Source organism: Cupressus sempervirens, chromosome 1, assembly GCF_028749045.1.
Source record: "Cupressus sempervirens isolate cs-2001-9-10 chromosome 1, ASM2874904v1, whole genome shotgun sequence".
Lineage (NCBI taxonomy): Eukaryota > Viridiplantae > Streptophyta > Pinopsida > Cupressales > Cupressaceae > Cupressus > Cupressus sempervirens.
Window position 1 is genome coordinate 606,940,361 of NC_143118.1, and position 19,750 is coordinate 606,960,110.

The following is a 19,750-nucleotide window of genomic DNA, read 5'->3' on the forward strand; positions in this document are numbered from 1 at the left end:
TGAAACGGTGGACACCGACGTTGAATCGATTAGAGGGGCATGAAGCCCACCCTAAAGGGTGCTATTCTTGGACTCTCCTCTAGATCATGTTTTCTTGTCACTCAGCTGGCGCAATTTCGAAAAAAGGTTTGGCAATGGTTGCCAGCCCTCACCGCATCTACTTGGTGATTTTAAAACTTGATCTAAAATCGGAGCCCTCATCTAGCACCTTTGTCCGGTGTTGCTCGAGTATTGCATAAATTTATGTCATTGGTACGAATCCCCCAATGAATGCGTATGCTTAGACCCTCTCTTAGATCACCTTCTTCGATCACTCAACCGACGCAATTACAGAAGAGACTTGGTAGCTGTTGCCATTCTACACCGCGTCTGTTCTGCGATTTTGAAGTTGATCTAATGGCGAGCCCTTGTCTATAGCCATGAGGTGGGTGCTTGATGCTCTAGAAAAATTTTTTGCATGCCTATCATGGCTATAATGGGAGAGGTGGTTGCCGCGAGCCTCTCCCATGCCCCACTCATTGATTCAACACCAGTGTCAGGGCGGATGGATATGTCAAATTTTGAAATAGTAGACGCTGACGTTGAATCGATTAGAGGGGCACGAAGCCCACCCTCGAGGGTGCTATTCTTGGACTCTCCTTTACATCATTTTTTCTTGTCACTCAGCTGGCACAATTTTGGAAAAAGGTTTGGCAGCAGTTGCCAGCCCTCATCGCGTCTACTTGGTGATTTTAAAACTTGATCTAAAACAGAAGCCCTCGTCTAGCACCTTCGTGCGATGTTGCTCAGGTATTGCATAAATTTATGCCATCAGCGTGAATCCCCCAATGAATGCCTACGCTTGGACCCTCTCTTAGATCACCTTCTTTGATCACTCAACCGACACAATTACGGAAGAGACCATGCAGTGGTTGCCATTCTACACCGCCTCTGTTCTGCGATTTCGAAGTTGATCTAATGGCGAGCCCTTGTCTCTAGCTATGAGGTGGGTGCTTGGGCGCTCTAGCAAAATTTTTTGCGTGCCTATCACGGCTACAATGGGAGAGGTGGTTGCTGTGAGCCTCTCTCGTGCCCCCCTCATTGATTCAACACTGCTGTCAGGGCGGATGGATATGTTGAATTTTGAGAGGTCTCTGCTGGGTTGCAGTTCAGAGGGGGTCCGGGCCTCGTCCCCCATTGAGATTTCATGGTCTGATCGCGTGCGCGGCACTGTGCCAGGGATCCGTCATTTCGATGGCGGCAAGTCGAGACTGCTACAACCCCCCGTTGCCTTGCCCAAGTGTGTTGAATCGTCGCTTGGAGCGTTCTATGTTTAGGATGGGTGCACTTGCATGATTTGCGGGGCAGGGGCCCCGTCCGCTGACATGGCTCTCCCATGTGTCACCTCCCACCTTTGCGAGGTGATGGGGTGGGGACACACCACAACATTCCTTGTGACACCCATTGGGTGCTCGGGGTTCAGGATGTGTCAACACCCAACACACGGGTGCATCTCACACCTTAGAAATCCAAAGAATGAAGCGTGAGCCAGTGCCTTGCGCACTTGGGTCGCCGAAAGACAAAAACAAAACAAAATCATGACTCTTGGCAATGGATATCTTGGCTCTCGCCATGATGAAGAATGTAGTGAAATGCGATACTTAGCGTGAATTGCACAATCTCGTGAATCATCAAGTCTTTGAATGCAAGTTGCGCCCGAGGCCTCGGCCAAGGGCATGTCTGCTTGGGCGTCGCACTACAAAATTTTGCCCTCCCTAGTGAGGAGTAGAGATGGTCGTCTAGATTTGCGAGTGGTGCGCGATTGGCTGAAATGAGCATGAGGTCTGCGAGGAACTTTATTCTAGGCTCAGCGGCCTGCCGTAGTGTGGGCATTGCTGCATCTCTACTGCATCCCCAAGTCAGGCATGAGTACCCACTGAGTTTAAGCATATCAATAAGTAGAGGAAAAGAAACTTACCAGGATTCCCCTAGTAACGGTGAGCAAACCGGGAAGAGCCCAGCATGAAAATTGATGCCCGCGCTTGTCGAATTGTAGTTTGTAGAAGCGTCCTCAGCGATGGACTAGCCCCAAGTCCCTTGGAAGGGGGTGCCAGAGAGGGTGAGAGCCCCGTCAGGCCTGAACCCTGTCGCACCATGAGGCGCTATTGGCGAGTCGGGTTGTTTGGGAATGTAGCCCTAATCGGGTGGTAAATTCTGTCAGAGGCTAAATACGGGCGAGAGACTGATAGAGAACAAGTACCGCGAGGCAAAGATGAAAAGGACTTTGAAAAGAGAGTTAAAGAGTGCTTGAAATTGCTGAGAGGGAAGTGAATGGAGGCCGGCGATGTGCCCCTATCAGATGTGGAACGATGTGAGCCGGTCCGCCGCTCGGTTCGAGGGACGTGCTAGCACGGGCTGTCATGGCGGCACCAGCATGACCTTCTGGTCGCACAAATACTTCTATTGTGGTGGTCGAGGAGAGAAGCGCATGCCTTTATAGTGGGCTCTCAGGCACCTGTGCACTCATGGCGCTTGCAGCGGGCTTTCCATCCGACCCATCTTAAAACATGGACCAAGGAGTCTAACATGTGTGCGAGTTAGCGGGTTAGGAAAACTCGCGAGGCACAAGGAAGCTGACAGTGGGGAAAGGTTCCATGTGAATAGCACTTGGAAATGGGTTAGTCAATCCTAAGAGATGGGGAAACCCTGTTTCAAGGGTGCACTTTGCGCAATCATCGAAAGGGAATCAGGTTAATATTCCTGAACCAGGACGTGGCGACAGACGGCAACGTTAGGAAATCTGGAGATGTCGGAAGGGGGCCCCGAGAAGAGTTATCTTTTCTTTTTAATAGCATGCCCACCCTGAAATCAGTTCAACCAAAGATAGGGTCCAGCGGTTGGAAGAGCACCGCACGTCCTGCGGTGTTTGGTGCACCTTTGGCGGCCCTTGAAAATCAAGAGGACCGATTACCGTTCACGCCCGGTCGTACTCATAACTGCATCAGGTCTCCAAGGTGAACAACCTCTGGTCAATAGAATAATATAGGTAAGGGAAGGTGGAAAAATGGATCCATAACTTTGGGAAAAGGATTGGCTCTGAGGGCTAGGCCTAGGGGTCTGTGCCCCGAACTCATGGGCTATTGGTGGCCTGCCCGAGCTGCTCCCGCGACTAGGGTGGGCCGTCGCGAGCGGATCGGGCGACGGACGCAAGATGCCCCCTTCGGAGGGCTTTACCTAGGTGGTGAACATTCGACTTAGAACTAGTATGGACAAGGGGAATCCAACTGTTTAATTAAAACAAAGCATTGTGATGGTCCTTGTGAATGCTGACGCAATGTGATTTCTACCCAGTTTTTTGAATGTCAAAGTGAAGAAATTCAACCAAGTGTGGGTAAACGGCGGGAGTAACTATGACTCTCTTAAGGTAGCCAAACACCTCGTCATCTAATTAGTGATGCACATGAATGGATTAACGAGATTCCCACTGTCCCTATCTACTATCTAGTGAAACCACAGCCAAGGGAACGGGCTTGGCAGAATCAGCGGGGAAAGAAGACCCTGTTGAGCTTGACTCTAATCCGACTTTGTGAAATGACTTGAGAGGTGTAGAATAAGTGGGAGCTTTTGGGCGCAAGTGAAATACCACTAATTTTAACGTTATTTTACTTATTTCATGAGGCAGAGATGGGGAAATGCCCCTAGTTTTGGCCTTAAGGTGTGTCTAGGCATGCTAATCCGGGTGAAAGACATTGTCAGGTGGGGAGTTTGGCTGGGGTGGCACATCTGTTAAAAGATAATGCAGGTGTCCTAAGATGAGCTCAACGAGAATAGAAATCTCGTGTGGAACAAAAGGGTAAAAGCTCATTTGATTTTGATTTTCAGTACGAATACAAACTGTGAAAGTGTGGCCTATCAATCCTTTAGAATTTCAAAATTTGAAGCTAGAGGTGTTAGAAAAGTTACCATAGGGGTAACTGGCTTATGGCAGCCAAGCGTTCATAGTGACGTTGCTTTTTGACCCTTCAATGTCGGCTCTTCCTATCATTGTGAAGCAAAATTCACCAAGTGTTGGATTGTTCACCCACCAATAGGGAACATGAGCTGAGTTTAACCCGTTGTGAGACAGGTTGGTTTTACCCTATTGATGATCCGCGCCGTGATAGTAATTCAACTTAGTATGAGAGGAACCGTTGATTCACACATTTGGTCATTGCGCTTGGTTGAAAAGCTAGTGGCGTGAAGCTACTGTGTGTTGGATTATAAATGAATGCCTCTAAGTCAAAATCCACGCTAGATGCAGCACATATCTCTCTCTGGCTGCATCACGACCTGTAGTAGGGCTGCTCTTACACTCCCAGGGGCCCGTGTCATTGGCTATCTCCGATCGGTGCACTAGCCCATTGGAGCAACCTTGGATATTAATTTCAAGTGGTCAGCGAGAAGAATCTTTTGTAGACAACTTAAATAAGTGACGGGGTATTGTAAGTGGTAGAGTGGCCTTGCTGCCATGATCCACTGAGATTCAGCCCTCTGTCACCTCGATTTGTAAAACCTTTTTCGACTTCGAGGCGGGTGGGGTTTTTAATTTGCGCGAGGGCGAGAAAATCTCCCAAGTTCCAAATTCTAGGTGGGGGTGGGGTTTGCAAGGTTTTTTCTTGCAAGCTCGTAACAATCTCTTAGGTGCCAAATTCTCGGCGGGTGGGGTTTGCAATTTGTGCGAGTGCGAGAAAATCTTCCAAGTGCCAAATTTCGGCTAGGTGGGGTTTGCAATTTTTTGCAAGGGCGGGAAAACTCTCCCAGGTGCCAAATTTTGAGTGGGTGGGGGTTTGTGAAAATTTCCGCGAGGGAGAAGAAATCTCCCAAGTGCTGAATTCTCGACGGGTGGGGTTTTGCAATCCCTGTCAGGGCGGAAAAATCTTCCAAGTGCCACATTTCGGGCAGGTGGGGTTTTGTGAAAATTTCCACGAGGGCAAAAAAATCTCCCAAGTGCCAAATTCTCGGCGGGTGGGGTTTGCAATTTTCGTGAGGGTGTAAAAATCTCCTAGGTGCCAAATTCCTAGCGGGTGGGGTTTGCAATTTCCGCCAGGGCGGAAAAATCTCCCGAGTGCCAAACTTTGGGCAGGAGGGAGGGGTTTTGTAGAAATTTCTGCCAGGGTAGAAAAATCTCCCAAGTGCCAAATTTCGGGCGAGTGGGGTTTCGTAAAATCTCCACGAGGGGGAAAAAAATCTCCCGAGTCTCGAATTCTGAGCTGGTGGGGTTTGCAATTTTCGGAAGGGCAAAAAAATCTCCCAAGTGCCGAATTCCCCGCGAGTCAAGTTTTGTGATTTTCATGAGTGTGAAAAAGTCTTCCAAGTTCAATTTCCATGTGGGTTGGGTTTGCAATTTCTGTGAGGGTGAAAAAATCTTCCAAGTCCAAATTCTGGGCGGGCGGGGTTTCGTAATTTCCAAGTGCCAAATTTCGAGCGGGTGGGGTTTGTAAATTTTGCGAGGGCAGAAAAATCTTCCAAGTACAAATTTTGAGCATGTGGGGTTTGTAAATTTTTGTGAGGGCAAAAAAATCTTCCGACTGCAAATTCTAGGCAGGTCCCCGGGTTTTGTAATTTTTGCGAGGGCAGACGACTCATGTACGTGATCCAAAAAGGGTCAACTTATTTTTTTGGTTAACTCCCAAAGTTTTGAACTCAAATTGAGTTGGCTACCTCGACTCAAATCGCCTCCAAATTTTTTGCACAATCCATGTCACCGTGTTCGACTTGATTCTAAGTGCCCCGAGTCATGTACGTAGTCCAAAAGAGGTCAACTTTTTTTTTTGGGTTAATGCCCAAAGTTTTCAACTCGAACCGTGTTGGGAACCCCGACACGAATCGCCTCCAATTTTTTTGTATGACTCATGTCACCGTGCTCGACATGATTCTAAGTACGTCGAGTCATGTGCATGATCCAAAGGCGATCAACTCTTTTTTTGGGTTAACGCCCAAAGTTTTCAACCCAAATTATGTCGGCTACCCCGACTCGAATTGCCTAGAGCCTTAACCACCTCCATATTTTTTTTCGCTCAACTCATGTAACCACACTCACCTTGATTCTGAGTGCCCCGAATCACTTACGTGATCCAAAACTGGGTAACTTTTTTCTTTTTTCTTTTTTTTTTCAAGTCCCAAAGTTTTGAACTCAGACAGAGTCGGATGCCCTGACTCGAGTCGTATGCCCCGACTCGAGTCATCTCCAAATTTTTTGCACGACTCATGTCACCGTGCTTAACTTGATTCTAAGTGCCTCGAGCCATGTACGTGATCCAAAAGCAGTTAACTTTTTCTTTTTGGTTAATGCCCAAAGTTTTCAACCAAACCCGCCTCGGAAACCTCGACTCGAAGCACCTCGAGCCTTAATGGCCTCCAATGTTTTTGCACGACTCATGCCACCGTCGAATTTTCGCTTGAATCATGTCACCCAGGGCACCTCGATGCTACGTGACCCGAGCCCTATGCGCGATCCAAAATTGGGTAACATTTTTTTTTGAACTCCCAAAATTTCATTCTTTTTTGCCTTATGGGGCCTATCACGATCTCTTTTTATAAAGAAAATTCTCAAATCAGCTACCCTACCTCAAATCTGGCTAGCTAGGCATAATGCCTCGAGTCGGCTTGGCAATACGTGAACTGAAGCTTGTGCGTGATCTAAAAGTAGGTAACTTGTTTTTTTTTTTTTTTCCTAATGCCCAAAATTTAGCGCTTTTCACTGTACAGGGCCTCCCATGATTTTTTATTGGTATTTTTCCCCTCGTCGACCCAGTCGGGTCGCTCGAGGCTGGGGCGACGGAGTCAGGTGACCCAAGTTGTGTTGACCCAGGCGTGCGATCCTGGCTAGGGACAGCAAGTTGATTCTATAAGTTTGCTTTCCAATTTTGCTAGCCAGGTCGGCTCACCAAGTCATCTGACCATGTGGTCTTTGCCAAATCAAGAATTGACTCTTTAAGTCCGCTCACAGCTCGTCAAGCCGGTTCACCAAGATGACTTACCATCTTGCCTCACCAGGTTACACCACCAGGTCACCTCTTCTTTAAGATCGCTCACCATGTCGGCACCCCAAGTCAGCTCACCGAGTTGACTATTCAGGTTGCCTCACCAATTTGACCCCTTAAGTTCGCTCACCAAGTCAGCTCCCTAAGTCAGCTCACCAAGTCGAATCACCTAGTCATTTTACCACCTTTCCCCAGCAAGTGTGCTCACCAAGTTGCCCCACCGAGTTTCTTCTCTAAGCCCACTCACCATGTCAGCTCACCAAGTCGGTTGTTCAAGTACGTTTCCAAGTCAACTCTTTAAGTTCGCTCACCAGGTCAGCCCGCCCAAGTCACCTCTTTAAGTTCGCTCGCCAGGTCAGCTTGTCCAAGTCGCATCAGCAAGCTAACTCGCCAAGTCACCTCACGAAGTTCACTCTTTAAGTGCGCCCACCAAGTCATCTCACCAAGTCAACTCACCATCTCGCCTCGATAAGTTGGCTTTCTGAGTTACCCCACCAAGTCGTTGCCTCTTTAAGTGCGCTCACTGTGTCAACTCGTCAGGTCAGCTCACCAAGTCACCTCAAGGATATCTCCTCACCATGAGTCGCCTCACCATGTTGACTCTTTAAGCCCGCTCGCTAGGTCGCCTCAACAAGTCGACTCGAGTATGTTGCCAAGTCAACTCTTTAAGTTTGCTTGCCAAGTCAGTTCACCATGTCATCTCAATGAACCAACTCACCGAGTCGCCTCACCATGTTGGCTCTCTAATTCTAGTTGCCAAGTCACCCCACCAACTTGCCCCATTAGGCCCACTCTCACCAAGTTGACTCTTTAAGTCTACTCATCAGGTCAAGCCACCAAGAACTCTCACCAAGTTGACTCTTTCAGTCTGTTCATCAAGTCGCCCCACCAAGTACTCTAACCAAGTTGATTCTTCAAGTGCGTTCATCAAGTTGCCCCACCGAGTACTATCACCAAGTCGACTCTTTAATTCCTTTCATCAAGTCACCCCACCAAGTACTCTCACAAAGTCAACTCTTTAGGTCTGTTCATAGAGTCACCCCACCAAGTTGACCCTTCAAGTGCGTTCATCAAGTCACCCCACCAAGTTGACTCTTTAAGTTCATTCATCAAGTCACCCCGCCAAGTCAGCCCACAAATTACTCTCACCAAGTTGACTCTTTAAGTTCGTTCATCAAGTCACCCCGCCAAGTCGGCCCACCAAGTGGACTCTTTAAGTTCATTCATGCAGTCACTCTGCCAAGTCGGCCCACCAAGTCGACTATTTAAGTTCGTTCATCAAGTCACCCCGCTAGGTCAGCCCACAACCTACTCTCACCAAGTCGACTCTTTAAGTTTGCTCACCAAGTCACCCCGCTAGGTTGGCCCACCGAGTACTCTCACCAAGTTGACTCTTTAGGTTTGTTCATCAAGTCACCCCACCAAGTACTCTCACCAAGTCGACTCTTTAAGATTATTCATCAAGTCGCTCTGCCAGGTCAACCTGCCGAGTACTCTCACCAAGTCGACCCTTTAAGTTCGGTCATCAAGTCACCCCGCCAGGTCGGCCCACCAAGTACTCTCACAAAGTTGACTCTTTAGGTTCGTTCATCAATTCACCCCGCTAGCTCGGCCCACCAAGTTCTCTCACCAAGTTGACTCTTTAAGTTTGTTCATCAAGTCACCCCGCCAGTTTGACCCACCAAGTACTCTCACAAAGTTGACTCTCTAAGTTCGTTCATCAAGTCACCCTGCCAGGTCAGCCCACCAAGTACTCTCACCAAGTCACCCCACTAGTTCGACCCACCAAGTCGACTCTTTAAGTTCGTTCATCAAGTCACTTGGCCAAGTCGGCCCACCAAGTCGACTCTTTAAGTTCGTTCATCAAGTCACGTGACCAGGTCAGCCCACCGAGTACTCTCACCAAGTCGACTCTTTAAGTTTGTTCATCAAGTCACCCGGCCAGGTCGGCCCACCAAGTCACCAACTACTCTCACCAAGTCGACTCTCTAAGTTTGTTCATCAAGTCACCCCGCCAAGTCAGCCCACCGAGTCAAATCTTTAAGTTCGTTCATGAAGTCGCCCCACCAAGTACTCTAACCAAGTTGATTCTTCAAGTGCATTAATCAAGTCACCCGACCAAGTACTCTCACCAAGTCGACTCTTTAAGTCCTTTCATCAAGTCACCCCACCAAGTCGACTCTTTAAGTTGACTCTTTAAGTCCGTTCATCAAGTCACCAGAACAAGTACAAGTACTCTCACCAAGTTGACTCTTTATGTCCGTTCATCAAGTCACCCCACTAGTTTGGCCAACCAAGTACTCCCACCAAGTCGATTCTTTAAGTCTGTTCATCAATTCACCCCGCCAAGTACTCTCACCAAGTTGACTATTTAAGACTGCTCATCAAGTTGAGCCACCAAGTATCTTAGCAAGTCAACTCTTTGAGTTCGTTCATCAAGTCACCCCACCAAGTACTCTGACCAAGTTGATTCTTCAAGTGCGCTCATCAAGTCGAGCCACCAAGTACTCTCACCAAGTCGACTCTTTGAGTCTGTTCATCAAGTCACCCCACCAAGTGCTCTCACCAAGTCAACTCTTTAGGTCCGTTCATAGAGTCACCCCACCAAGTCGACCCTTCAAGTGCATTCATCAAGTCACCCCACCAAGTTGACTCTTTAAGTTAATTCATCAAGATGACAATCTTTTGCTCCTCTGCCGACCTCATAAAAAATTAGGTCGTGAATGGCTGTTTGGTCAGAATTTTCAAGGATTTGGATTTTTAAGGTAGTTTTCGGCGTGGTCGCTAATTTCTAATGCAGAGCAAGCCTCACACTAATAGCTTATATCGGAGAGGTGGTTGCCGCGAGCCTCTCCCATGCCCCTCTCATTGATTCAACACCGGTGTCAAGGTGGATGGATATGTCAGTTTTTGAAATGGTGGACGCCGACGTTGAATCAATTAGAGGGGCATGAAGCCCACCCTCGATGTGCTATTCCTCGACTCTCCTTTAGATCATGTTTTCTTGTCACTCAACTGGCGCAATTTTGGAAAAAGGTTTGGTAGCGGTTGCTAGCCCTCACCGCATCTACTTGGTGATTTTAAAACTCGATCTAAAACGGGAGCCCTCATGTAGCACCTTCGTCCGGTGTTGCTCGGGTATTGCATAAATTTATGCCATCGGTGCAAATCACCCAACAAATGCCTATGCTTGGACCTTCTATTAGATCACCTTCTTCGATCACTCGACCAACGCAACTACGGAAGAGACTTGGCAGTGGTTGCCATTCTACACCGCGTCTGTTCTGTGATTTTGAAGTTGATCTAATGGCGAGCCCTTGTCTCTATCCATGAGGTGGGTGCTTGGCACTCTAGCAAAATTTTTTTTTTGCCTATCGCGGCTACAATGGGAGAGGTGGTTGCCACGAGCCTCTCCCATGGCCCCCTCATTGATTCAACGCCGCTGTCAGGGCGGATGGATATGTCGGATTTTGAAATGGTGGACACCAACGTTGAATCAATTAGAGGGGCATGAAGCCCACCCTCGTGGGTTCTATACCTAGACTCTCCTTTAGATCATGTTTTCTTGTCACTCAACTAGCAAAATTTTGGAAAAAGGTTTGGCAGCGGTTGCCAGCCCTCACCGCGTCTACTTGGTGATTTTAAAACTTGATCTAAAATGGGAGCCCTCGTCTAGCACCTCCATCTGATGTTGCTCAGGTATTACATAAATTTATGCGATTGGTGCGAATCCCCCAACAAATGCCTATGCTTGGACCCTCTCTTAGATCACCATCTTCGATCACTCGATCGATGCAATTACGGAAGAGACTTGGCAGCGGTTGCCATTCAACAAAGCATATGTTCTACGATTTTGAAGTGGATCTAATGGTGAGCCCTTGTCTCTAGCCATGAGGTGGGTGCTTGGCACTCTAGCAAAAAATTTTGCATGCCTATCATGGCTACAATGGGGGAGCTGGTTGCCGCGAGCCTCTCCCGTGGCCCCCTCATTGATTCAACGCTTCTGTCGGGGCAGATGGATATGTCAGATTTTGAAATGGTGGACACCAACATTCAATCAATTAGAGGGGCATGAAGCCCACCCTCGATGGTGCTATTCCTAGACTCTCCCTTAGATCATGTTTTCTTGTCACTCATCTGGCGCAATTTCAGAAAAAGGTTTGGCAGCACTTGCCAGCCCTCACCGTGTCTACTTGGTGATTTTAATACTTGATCTAAAATGGGAGCCCTCGTCTAGCACCTCTGTCCGATGTTTCTCGGGTATTTGCATAAGTTTATGCGATCATCAAAAATCCCCCAAAGAATGCCTATGCTTGGACCCTCTCTTAGATCACCTTCTTCGATCACTCGACCGACGCAATTACGGAAGAGACTTGGCAGCGGTTGCCATTCTACACTACATTTGTTCTGCAATTTCGAAGCTGATCTAATGGCGAGCCCTTGTCTCTAGCCATGAGGTGGGTGCCTGGGAACTCTAGAAAATTTTTTTGCGTGCCTATCATGGCTACAATGGGAGAGGTAGTTGCCGCAAGCCTCTCCTTTGCCCCCCTCATTGATTCAACGCCGCTGTCAGGGCAGATGGATATGTCAAATTTTGAAATGATGGATGCCAACATTGAATCATTTAGAGGGGCATGAAGCCCACCCTCGAGGGTGCTATTCCTGGACTCTCCTTTGGATCATGTTTTCTTTTCACTCGACTGGCACAATTTCAGAGAAAGGTTTGGCAGCGCTAGCCAGCCCTCACTGCATCTACTTGGTGATTTTAAAACTTGATCTAAAATGGGAGCCCTCATCTAGCACCTCTGTCCGGTGTTGCTCGGGTGTTGCATAAATTTATGCCATCGGTGTGAATCGTCCAAAAAATGCCTATGCTTGGACCCTCTCTTAGATCACCTTCTTTGATCACTCGACCGACACAATTACGAAAGAGACTTGGCAGCGGTTGCCATTCTACACCGCGTCTGTTCTACGATTTTGAAGTTGATCTAATGGTAAGCCCTTTTCTATAGCCATGAGGTGGGTTATTGGCACTCTAGAAAATTTTTTTGCGTGCCTATCATAGCTACAATGGGAGAGGTGGTTTCTGTGAGCCTCTCCCGTGCCCCCCTCATTGATTCAACGCCACTGTCAGGACAGATGTATATGTCAGATTTTGAAATGGTGGATGTCGACATTAAATCGATTAGAGGGGCATGAAGCCCACCCTTGAGGGTGCTATTCTTGGACTCTCCTTTAGATCATGTTTTCTTGTCACTCAGCTGGCGCAATTTCGGAAAAAAGGTTTGGCAGTGGTTGCCTGCCCTCACCGCGTCTACTTGGTGATTTTAAAACTTCATCTAAAATGGGAGCCCTCGTCTAGCACCTCCATCCGGTGTTGCTTGGGTATTGTATAAATTTATGCCATTGGCGCAAATCCCCCAAAAAATGCCTACACTTGGACCCTCTCTTATATCACCTTCTTCGATCGCTCGACTGATGCAATTACGAAAGAGACTTGGCAGCGGTTGCCATTCTACACCGCATCTATTCTGTGATTTCAAAGTTGATCTAATTGTCGAGCCCTTGTCTATAGCCATGAGGTGGGTGCTTGGTGCTCTAGAAAAAAAAATTTCATGCCTATCATAGCTACAATGGGAGAGGTGGTTGCCATGAGCCTCTCCTGTGCCCCCCTCATTGATTCAACGCCGCTGTCAGGGCGGATGAATATGTCAAATTTTTAAATGGTGGATGCCGACGTTGAATCGATTAGAGGGGCATGAAGCTCAACCTCAAGGGTGCTATTCTTGGAATCTCCTTTAGATCATATTTTCTTGTCACTCAGCTAGCGTAATTTTGGAAAAAGGTTTGGCAGCGGTTGCCAGCCCTCACAGTGTCTACTTGGTGATTTTAAAACTTGATCTAAAACGGGAGCCCTCGTCTAGCACCTTCATCCGGTGTTGCTCGGGTATTGCATAAATTTATGTAATCAGCATGAATCCCCCAAAAAATGCCTATGCTTGGACCCTATCTTAGATCACCTTCTTCGATCACTCGACTGACGCAATTATGCAAGAGACTTGGCAACGGTTGCCATTCTACACCACGTCTGTTCTGCGACTTCGAAGTTGATCTAATGGTGAGCCCTTGTCTATAGCCATGAGCTGGGTGCTTGGCACTCTAGCAAAATTTTTTGTGTGCCTGTCGTGGCTACAATGGGAGAGGTGGTTGCCACGAGCCTCTCCTGTGCCCCCCTCATCGATTCAACGCCGGTGTCAGGGCAGATGGCTATGTCAAATTTTGAAACGGTGGATGTCGACGTTGATCGATTAGAGGGGCATGAAGCCCACCCTCGAGGGTGCTATTCTTGGACTCTCCTTTAGATCATGTTTTCTTGTCACTCAGCTGGTGCAATTTCGAAAAAAGGTTTGGTAGTGGTTGCCAACTCTCACCACGTCTACTTGGTGATTTTAAAACTTGATCTAAAATGGGAGCCCTCATCTAGCACCTCTGTCTGGTGTTGCTCGGGTATTGCATAAATTTATGCCATCAGCACGAATCCCCCAACGAATGCCTATGCTTGGACCCTCTCTTAGATCACCTTCTTTGATCACTCGACCAATGCAATTACGGAAGAGACTTGGCAGCGATTGCCATTCTACACCACGTCTGTTCTAAAATTTCAAAGTTGATCTAATGGCGAGCCCTTGTCTCTAGCCATGAGATGGGTGCTTGGGTGCTCTAGGAAAAATTTTTGCATGCCTATCATGGCTACAATGGGAGAGGTGGTTGTCGCGAGCCTCTCCCATGTCCCCCTCATTGATTCAACACCGTTGTCAGGGCGGATGGATATGTCAGATTTTGAAATGGTGGACGCCGACATTGAATCAATTAGAGGGGCATGAAGCCCACCCTCAAGGGTGCTATTCTTGGACTCTCCTTTAGATCATGTTTTCTTGTCACTCAGCTGCCACAATTTTGGAGAAAGGTTTGGCAGCGGTTGCCAGCCCTCACCACGTCTACTTGGTGATTTTAAAACTTGATCTAAAATGGGAGCCCTCGTCTAGCACCTCCATCCGGTGTTGCTTGAGTGTTGCATAAATTTATGCCATCGGCGTGAATCCCCCAATGAATGCCTACACTTGGACCCTCTCTTAGATCACCTTCTTTGATCACTTGACCGACATAATTATGAAAGAGAGTTGGCAGCGTTTACCATTCTACACCGCATCTGTTCTATGATTTCGAAGTTGATCTAATGGCGAGCCCTTGTCTATAGCCATGAGGTGGGTGCTTTGGCGCTCTAGGAAAAAATTTTATGTGCCTATCGTGGCTATAATGGGAGAGGTGGTTGCCACGAGCCTCTCCCGTGCCCCCCTCATTGATTCAATGCTGCTGTTAGGGCGGATGGATATATCGGATTTTGAAATGGTGGATGCCGACGTTGAATCAATTAGAGGGGCATCAAGCCCACCCTCGAGGGTGCTATTCCTAGACTCTCCTTTAGATCATGTTTTATTGTCACTCAACTAGTGCAATTTTGGAAAAAGGTTTGGTAGCGGTTGCCAGCCCTCATCGCGTCTTCTTGGTGATTTTAAAACTCGATCTAAAATGGGAGCCCTTGTCTAGCACCTCCGTTTGGTGTTGCTTGGGTATTGCATAAATTTATGCCATCGGCACGAATCCACCAACAAATGCCTATGCTTGGACCCTCTCTTAGATCAACTTCTTCGATCACTCGACCGACCCAATTACAAAAGAGACTTGGCAGTGGTTGCCATTCTATAGTGCGTCTATTCTGCAATTTTGAAGTTGATCTAATGGTGAGCCCTTATCTCTAGCCATGAGATGGGTGCTTGGCGCTCTAGCAAAATTTTTTGCGTGCCTATCATGGCTACAATGGGAGGCTTTGATAAAAAAATCTCTTGGTGACCCTCCCCATTAGAATCAGTGCTGGTGTTCGAGAAAGACACATTATTTGGATTTCAAATATTGGCACCAGCATTGTTTCTATTGGAAGGGCCGTGAAGCCATCCTGATTTTGCTATGCGAGTGCTCTCTCCCCAGAGTCATTCTCTTCACAAAAACTTCTTTGGCACAAAATTTTCAGAATGGTTCGGTAGAAGTTATCATTCCAACGGTGCCATTGTGGTGGTTGCCTGGGCAGTGATCTGAAGGGCGAGCCATCGTCTAGCAGTTGGGCTGCGCATCACGAGTGACAAGGGAGCCTTTGTTATCGGAAGCTCCCCATGACCATTCTATTAGAAGAGCCATTGCTCGTGTGGGAAAGGATGAATGCATCCTTGGATTCCAAATGAAATCAGTGACATTAGATCTATATATAAGAGCAGAATGAAGGAGCAGCGCATTTTCTATGCGCCTCTCCCCAAAGTTGCTCTTCTTTCTCACTCCATTGCCACAATTTTGGGAGTTGTTCGACAGCGGTTGTCATTCCAATTTGTCATTGCAGTGATCTAGAGACTGATTCTAAGGGTGAGAGCTTGTGTCTAGAATTTGGGATGTTTGTGCGAGCGAGCATGGGGGGCTTCTGTTCTCAGAACCTCTCCGTGGCCTTTTTATATAGACCCAGTGCCGACGATATCGATCGATGTGAGCCCTTGGATTCCAAATTTGTTCATAGCTAACATTGGTCTTTGTGAGAGATGGGTATGAAAGCACATCTCGATTGCTATGCAGGTGCTCCCCAAGGTTGCCTCTGTGCCAACTCGATCGACACAACATTGGGAATGGTTCGACAGCGGTTGTCGTTCAATGTGTCATTGGGGGATGCCTTGGAAAGTGGCCTTTCAAGGGAGAGCTCACATCTAGCACTTGGATTGTGCATCGCATCACAAGTGAATGGGGAGATCTCTGTGTGAACGGTGGCATGGTGATTGCAAGAGAAAATTGACTTAGTCAGAGCATTGGCCTCGGGCCATTGTGACGGCCTTGCAATTTCTCTTTAATTGCAACCTATGTTTGTGTAGTAGCAGAGTTTGCATGTAAGATGGGCCTTGTTCTTGAGAGTTCCCAGAGATTACCTCCAGAACTTTTGGATTGGGCCCCTTCAAGGTGAAATTTGTCCAGTTGATCGGATGAAGCTCGATGTGCTTGTATCTATTCTGAGACAGTAATGATGGGCATTAATCTGTGGCGGTGAGTATATCCCATTTGGTAATCATAATGGCGGAGCTATTGGGAAGTACTTGTCGCTTTATTTTGTTGGATATACCCTATATGTAGGTGTCTGCATGGCTTGCAACACACTGCACATTTGGTGTTCGATTCTAAGATGCGCTTGTTGCTGACTGTGTATGGAGTTGTATCTTTTAGCCAAGGGCTCCGTCTCATTGGCACATTCTATCATTAAATTTTTATCCTGCCCAGATGGCAAGAAGGAAAGAGATGGTTGCACGGGTGCATTGTTCGACGTCCCTAATTTCATCGAGGGTCCACTCTCCACCCTAAGTTTTTGCCGATTGGTAGAGCCTTGGGATTGAGAGGGGGGCTGACGAAAGGTTTAGTTGCTACATAATTTATTCGCTAGTGCATTCTTGGTGCATGCTCGCCTCTTCACTATCTCATCCTATAGAAGTGCATGGCACTGTCGTGATAGCCTTTGTGGTCCAGGCCAATAGAAATGTAGAGTATTATCGATAATTTTTGTTTGGATGCAAAAAATCTCCATGCCCTGTCCTGCCCTGTGCGATCTGAATGGCTGCGGCTCATGGGTTCTGCGGGAGATACTCTTCATCAGCTCCCCCCTAAAGAGAGCGTTCGGTGTTTGCATTGTGTGGACAAAAAGCCCAAGGCGTTTCATCTCTCTTAAGATGCAAAATTCCTTGAGGGCTTGTCAAAGTATGGCCGTTTGTACAGGGTGCACCAAAAAGCATGTAGGGGGCATATGCCTGTGAAATGGATGTCTCTGTGTGTCCTTACTCGGTCACGTGCATGGTGTACATCTTTGCATTACGACTCTGCTGCAAGCATTTGTGATTCGAGCATTTTGGGGGAACGGGTTTCGTACGAGATGTTCTTCTCAGGCTCCTGCGAACCAGAGCGCTCATCTTTGCAATGCTCCGATAAGTGTAGGGCCAATGTGTCTGTCTAGGGGTAGAAATCACACGAATGGATTTTGCCGTGATGTGGGTGCTCGTAGGTGGTTCCCTCATGGTGCAGTTCTTCAGTATGTGCATGTGCATGAGATTGAAGCTTGTCCAACAATGCTAGTGCGAGTGTTCACCCATAGGAACTTTTCTGTACCTGCGCTGGTAGATCACATGTCATGGGGAACGGTTAGCGAGGCTGTGCTGGGAAAGGAGATATTTGCCAAAGGTTATAGACATGTCCGTGTATGCAGGCGGGCTCTCATCACCTATAAATGTGTGGAGGGGGTGTTATACACGATGCCCTTGAGCGGCCTTATAATTGAGGTGGTCGCGTGCATAGTGATGCCCCCGCCAATCGCATAACCAGCCATGTTTTCGACTCGCACGACCCTTCACCCTTCAGCACGGTGGTCTCCGTTGGCACTTCAGCAACTAGCTCTTCATCATGGGAAAACATTTTTTGTGATCGAGAAGGATTTTGTCTGTACGGGTGCACCTCAATAGGCATTTAGGAGGCATATGTCTGGTAAATGGATGTCTTTGAGTGGCCTTACAATTGAGGTGGCTACGTACACGGTGCATCTTGTATAGACTCAAGGATTCTTTTCGAGTAGTGGTGACAGCGAGTTCAAGGGTAAAGGGTTCCATACGGGATGTTCTTCCCAGGTGCCTATGAACCGAGGCTCCCTGTTCGGCCCTCTTTGGTCGACAATGGGACACTTTCCTCTTGTGTGAAATCTTTGAGCATTACGAGTCCTGCATGTGTTGTGAACGTCATTCTTGTTGCTTGTGTGGCAGATTATGTTTGGATGCATGACAGAGCAAATGCAAATTTTGGTTTCCCATCGCAGCAGGCATCCCTTGGCTATAGTAGGTCTTGGGGGTCCCCTTATTGTTAGAAGCTACCTGGTCGATCCTGCTAGTAGTCATATGCTTGTCTCAAAGATTAAGCCATGCATGTCTAAGTATGAACTATTTCAGACTGTGAAACTGCGGATGGCTCATTAAATCAGTTATAGTCTCTTTGATGGTACTTTGCTACTCGGATAATCGTAGTAATTCTAGAGCTAATACGTGCACTAAATCCCAACTCTTGGAAGGGATGCATTTATTAGATAAAAGGCCAGTGCGGGCTTGCCCGCTATTCTGATGATTCATGATAACTCAACGGATCGCACGGCCTTTATGCTGGCGATGCTTCATTCAAATTTCTACCCTATCAACTTTTGATGGTAGGATAGAGGCCTACCATGGTGGTGATGGGTGATGGAGAATTAGGGTTCGATTCCAGAGAGGGAGCCTAAGAAATAGCTACCACATCCAAGGAAGGCAGCAGGCGTGCAAATTACCCAATCCTAACACGCGAAGGTAGTGACAATAAATAACAATATTGGGCTCATCGATTCTGGTAATTGGAATGAGTACAATATAAATCCGTTAATGAGGATCCACTGGAGGGCAAGTCTGGTGCTAGCATCCACGGTAATTCCAGCTCCAATAGAATATATTTAAGTTCTTGCAATTAAAAAGCTCGTAGTTGGACCTTGGGTCATCACGGTCAGTCCACCTTCTGGGTGTGCACTGGCCCTCACGTCCCTTCTGCCGATGGCATGTTTATGGCCTTAATTGGCTAGGTCGCGGTTCCAGCACCGTTACTTTGAAAAAATTAGAGTGCTCAAAGCAAGCCTACACTCTGAACACATTAGCATGGAATAACGCGATAGGAGTCTGGTCCTATTTCGTTGGCCTTTGGGACCGGAGTAATGATTAATAGGGACTATCGAGGGCATTCGTATTTCATTGTCAGAGGTGAAATTCTTGGATTTATGGAAGACGAACCACTGCAAAAGCATTTTCCAAGGATGTTTTCATTAATCAAGAATGAAAGTTGGGGGCTCGAAGATGATTAGATACCGTCCTAGTCTCAACCATAAACGATGCTGACTAGGGATCGATAGATGTTGCTCTAAGGACTCCGCCAGCACCTTCTGAGAAATCAGAGTGTTTGGGTTCTAGGGGGAGTATGGTCGCAAGGCTAAAACTTAAAGGAATTGATAGAAGGGCACCACCAAGAGTGGAGCTTGCGGCTTAATTTGACTCAACATGGGGAAACTTACCAGGTCCAGACATAGTAAGGATTGACAGATTGAGAGCTCTTTCTTGATTCTATGGGTGGTGGTGCATGGCCATTCTTAGTTGGTGGAGCGATTTGTCTAGTTAATTCTGTTAACAAACAAGACCTCAGCCTGCTAACTAGCTACGCTGAGGTTCCCCTTCACGGCCAGCTTCTTAGAGGGACTATGGCCTCCTAGGCCATGGAAGTTTGAGGCAATAATAGGTCTGTGATGCCCTTAGATGTTCTGGGCCACACGCATGCTACACTGATGCCACCAACGAGTTTCTCTCCCTGGCCCGAAAGTTTTGGGAAATCTTGCAAAATTGCAGCATGAAGGGGATAGACCATTGCAGTTATTGATCTTCAACGAGGAATTCCTAGTAAGCACGAGTAATCAGCTCGTGTTGACTACGTCCCTACCCTTTGTACACACTGCCCGTCGCTCCTACCAATTGAATGATCTGATGAAGTGTTCGGATCGTGGTGACAACGGTGGTTCCTATCAGTGACATCGCAAGAAGTTCACTGAACCTTATCATTTAGAG

General features: G+C 47.4%; 2 non-coding genes and 1 pseudogene across 2 annotated transcripts in view; all 3 read left to right on the forward strand.

Moving 5' to 3' along the window:
- Positions 1–1,579: 1,579 nt before the first annotated feature.
- LOC149578958 (5.8S ribosomal RNA) lies at positions 1,580–1,733 on the forward strand. Its single transcript, XR_016358138.1, has one exon. It is a non-coding gene; the product is annotated as a 5.8S ribosomal RNA (ribosomal RNA).
- A 155-nt stretch (positions 1,734–1,888) lies between these two features.
- On the forward strand, positions 1,889–4,526 carry LOC149578959 (25S ribosomal RNA; annotated as a pseudogene).
- A 13,466-nt stretch (positions 4,527–17,992) lies between these two features.
- LOC149578960 (18S ribosomal RNA) overlaps positions 17,993–19,750 on the forward strand; it is a 1,811-nt gene continuing 53 nt past the window's right edge. The window contains exon 1 of the ribosomal RNA XR_016357610.1: positions 17,993–19,750. This exon is cut by the window's right edge and continues 53 nt beyond it. This is a non-coding gene — a ribosomal RNA (18S ribosomal RNA).